General features: G+C 35.0%; 1 long non-coding RNA gene across 1 annotated transcript; it reads right to left on the bottom strand.

The window, feature by feature from the left end:
• Positions 1–562: 562 nt before the first annotated feature.
• LOC306899866 lies at positions 563–3,763 on the bottom strand. Its single transcript, XR_013787240.1, has 3 exons — positions 3,557–3,763; positions 3,309–3,436; positions 563–2,739 (listed from the first exon to the last, which is right to left on the bottom strand). It is a non-coding gene; the product is annotated as an uncharacterized lncRNA (long non-coding RNA).
• Positions 3,764–4,758: the final 995 nt, after the last annotated feature.

The raw sequence follows: 4,758 nt of genomic DNA, 5'->3' as shown, positions 1-4,758 counted from the left end.
GCAGATCAAACGGATTAAAATGTCCTAATATTTAACTCTGAGAATTAGATGAAACACCCACCAGTTCTTTTTTCCCTAGAAAGACAGGATATGCTTTTGATATTTATATCAACACAAAGGACTTAAAAGTGGATGTGAAACATTTACACAAAATGACCACGTTCAGAAATACATCCAAGCTTATAGGTTTGTGGTGCTGCTGCTAAAATTCTTAGATTTTGTTTTGCAATACTAATTTTGAGGCATCTTGTTAGTGCCATTTGGTGTCCAGGTGTACACCGTAATACACACTTGTTTTGTTCTTTTGCAAAGTGACAGCACTTCTTTCTTTTGTTTCACATAATTATACTGTAAATTGCTGTTAATCACTGTTCTACTCCAATAATAAAGAGCAGAAGCAGGCATGTGAGGACAGACTTTGGAATACAATGCAGAAAATGAAACATGAAATGAATGGGATCCACCTTCCTTGCCCCTTCTCTCACTCAGTAATTTGTGGCATTTAATGGAGGAAATCATTGTGATTTTCTGCAATAATCTGAGATGGAAAGTGAAAAGAATTAAGACTGAGATCTGTTTTAATGACAAAAAAATTAAAAAGACTACACATATTCAAATAATTACAGCTTATTGTCTTTTAACATCTTTTTTTAGTCCTAATTAAAGTTTTTGTTATCCCTCAGGTCAGAAAACGGGGAATAAAAATGTAAAATCTAAAGGGAGAAAACCATAGAGAGAGGAAAAGTTAAATGATGTGCCTTTTATCAGAAAGAGCTCATTTAGAAATGTAAATACTTGCGATAAAAAAACAAATAAAAAAATTAATAGTGAGGTCAATGGCTGCATTTGTATACAACTAAAAACAAAAAGCTATAATAGGCTTGCAATAGCATACGTTATAATTGTTAAAGAAAACTTTGAAGTCAAAAGAGCTGACACCTAGGTTTGTAATCCAATTCAATTCACACTTGAATTCTGAAATGCTAAAATAAAAAAATTCACAAAAAATAAAAATTCACAAAACACCAACAAGATTACGGCTGTATTTTAACATTAAGCAATGTGCATTTTTTTCTCAACACAACGAAAAAGTCAACATTGAATGCTCTCACGAAAACATAATTACTAACAATGGATTCAAATAAAAATGTATTCTATACATTAGGTAACATTAAATATGTAAAGAAAGTAATAAGAAAGAAGAAAATAAAACACAACCACTCCAAATGTGAGGGGTGAGGGCTGTGTATAAAATGGGAGATTAGCTACTCATCACAATATTATCCTCTACCTGCAATGGAAGCAAGTCGATAAGGTTTGACGGCATTTCCATTTCATTTTCCTCGGCTCTGGAAGCCAGACTCAAATCTAACCATTGATCGCACTGTTAATCCATAACCAAGCTCAATCCATCCCCATGGAATGTACCATAAAAGAAAACCAATAATAGGGAAAGGAACTCTTGACTTTCCAAATAACTGGGGAAGAGTTAAGCACAGATTAGGTTTTGGTTCATTTAATATACACTTATGTATCTCCCTAAAAGCACTCAGGATTGACACGGCCTTGATTTACCATGCTGCACTGTTGAGTATAATAGTAAGTGCTTTGTTTGTAAAGAGGGAAATAGTCCTGAAAACTCTGTCATTTTAAATGTCACAAAAACATTATGTAGCACTAATGCGCCAAATATTCAATCCTCTACAGTTTGTACAATCATTTAAAAATGTAAAGCTGATTTTTAAAAACTGTACAAAAACAGCATGCTATTTACTCTTTTCTGCTTTTCTTTTTCAGCGCAATGACCTCTTCTAAAATCTGGTTTTTCTCCAGTAACCAGCAACAACTTTCCCGATCACTGGAAATATCAGGCGGGTGGTCACACCGTGAATGATGGCATGACACACATCTTAAATCAGCTTAATGTTTTCGAAAGTGTCAAAATGTTTTCTCAGTCTCTGCTGTACTAAGTGGACTTAAAAATACAACAGAACATAGAATATGATTATTCACTGAATATGATTATTATTGATAGCAAATAAGTCCTTACTTGAACGATTGTTTTTGCTCTTTACATGACATCATGAGAGAAATGTAAAAAGAATATATATGCTTTTAAACAAATGTGCAATTAAATCAATATAATTGTTTCTCAAATGTTTTCCACAAAACTGAACAATATGTGCGTGTTTTCAGAAAGAGTAAATTGACCATTTCATTAACACATTTGGACTGTAATAGGAACTTAATACAAATCTGATTCAAGGACACACATTTTATCACAAAAAGAAGCTTGGCGGCCTTTGTCTATAGACATTTTCTTCTCCCCACAAGAAACATGTTTCGGCAGTCCCTGACAAATGTATGATTGATCCTTGAAAATGACCCAATCCAAACAGAGAAGCTGATAATGGTTTGAAAAGATGGCTCTATTATGGGATAGTATTTCATGTTGTGGAGAAATTGCTCCTAATGAGCCTTGTTCTAAAGGCCTCCAGGCTTGCCATCCCTCCCCTTACTCTCCAGACCTCCAGGGGTTAGTGTCTGTGCGTCAGGCCCCCATTGTTGGCTGCCGACGGATAATGTCCTTATTAATTGTACCTCTTTGTAAGGTGTCAGCTGCAGCCTTCGATTGAGACGGATGGGTCCTCTGGAGTCTGCTCTCTGGCCCTATACTGCTAGCCTATCTTTAGACAGCACACAGGTGCACCATTTCTCGCCACTTGCCCAAGGCACTCACTGAAATATGACCAAAATTTTATGGTGAAAAATACTAGACAGAGAAATACTTTTGCATTTGTAAAGGTCATTGCTTCAGTCAACAACAAATACAGTGTAATGAAGAACGCAAACTATGAGAGAAAATTCCAAAAGTTCCAATTGTTGAATATGCATGCAGAAAACTTCTTAAAGTTGGCATTTTAAATGTACAAACTCAGTTCTGACAGGGACTAGTTAGTCTTATGCGGTTATTTGTGTAAGTGAAGTGGACATATTGAGATGAGGGAGAGAGAAGAAACATTGCTTACATCATGTAAGTGTACTCTATACACATATACACCAATGCTTGGTGAAATGCCACTTTATCTATCAAAACTCTGTTACTATTCCCCCAAAACACTTTTTTTTAATTCTTAAAATAAATGTATTATATGAGGGTTGTACTATAATTAGCAAAATTTGTATTTCAGGAGTAACATGCAGAACAACAATGTTATGGATTAACACGCATATATGTATTTAAAATTAAGTTTGTATGATGGAGCCTCTGACCAGACAACGTAATAAATAAATAATACCCCTGTTACCTTTTGATCAATGTACGTGACTGCAAGTAACCCAAAATACAGATGTGGGAAACTGGGGGGTTCACAAAGGTGCTCGGGTCCATCGGTGTGGTCCATAATTACCTCTCCTGCTTATCTAAGAGGAAGTGCTTTAAAGTATATGGGCCATAGTTACAGTGGGACTTCCACAACAAATGCCCAGTCCCGTGGCAGCATGCCATAAGCCACTGTCACTTACCTGGCCCATTTATCTCTGTAATTATGCTCACCTGGACTGCATGCCTTGGAGTAATTTAGTCATTAGTTTTGAGCGCAGTTAGATACTGTTCAAAGTCAGCTCTGAAACTTCACATATCCCTCAACAGTTACTGTAATCATAACCATTTACTCTTGAACAAAAGCAGGTCACTGATTGTGCGTGATTAAGCACAGGCTGGAGGCACACAGGCAGCTATGAGCAATGACATGCGCACTGCAATGCGCTTCTGAGAGGCTTGTTTTCATTTCACCTTCATGATGCTGTGTACGAAAAATACGTTTAAACGTTGTTCAAGAATGTTGTAATATGCCCGACAATCCACACGATTAAAAGTATGTCGTAAATATTGCTGTTTTAATAGTAGATTTACAGTAGATTTGAGCTTGTTTCCTAACCCAAGTTAGCAGCAAAAGAGAACCTAACATCATTCGCCAAAGAATGAACAGGATGACAATAACGATGAAACTTTTAAATTGACGTTACCTGAATGATCTTGACTTTTGAGGACGCGAACGCAAAACCGGAGGAAACGTAATCTCTTCCGGTCACGACGTGTTTTTTCTAAATAATATGGATAATTAATAACCAGATTGTTTGACTTAAAATATATATGATCCTCTAAAGTAACAGTGAAATAATCATTAACCCTTTAATATCTATTTCCACAAAGCTGTACTGCTCCCTTAGTGGTGACCTAATTTCGACTGCGACCAACAACTTTGCACAAGTTTAAAACGTTTGCGTTGAGAAGGCGGTTTTGTTCTGCAGCATTTCTAAATAATTATGGATAAATAGAAATGTATGATTTGATTGTTTATATATTTCTAGTAATAAAATTTACCGTTCCTAATTGAAAATTTTTAAATATAATTTCCTTCACACAATGCTATAATATCTTGAAGATCACAGTGACAAATATTAATGAAGTTTGTAGCCAAATTGACAAAATAATAATAATGAACTACAGATAAATCAAATAAAACATATCAAAAATTGCCTGTAATGCGTTTATTTTGGATTTTTTTATCGCTTTCGTATTGTTTATTGTATTGTTTGTGGACAAATTAGTAAAATGAGGACAAATTACTCACAAACTAGTAAGTGGTTGAAAACATATATTGAATATGAATGCTTTAAAACAAGACACAAACGTGACCAACTGTGTTCATATGAAAATTGATGATTGATTAAATATATATAGGCCTATTCTTT

The sequence above is a fragment of the Barbatula barbatula genome, assembly GCF_947034865.1.
Source record: "Barbatula barbatula genome assembly, chromosome: 10".
NCBI lineage: Eukaryota > Metazoa > Chordata > Actinopteri > Cypriniformes > Nemacheilidae > Barbatula > Barbatula barbatula.
Note: the sequence above shows the minus strand (reverse complement) of the source record. Positions and strands in the feature narration are given on the sequence as shown.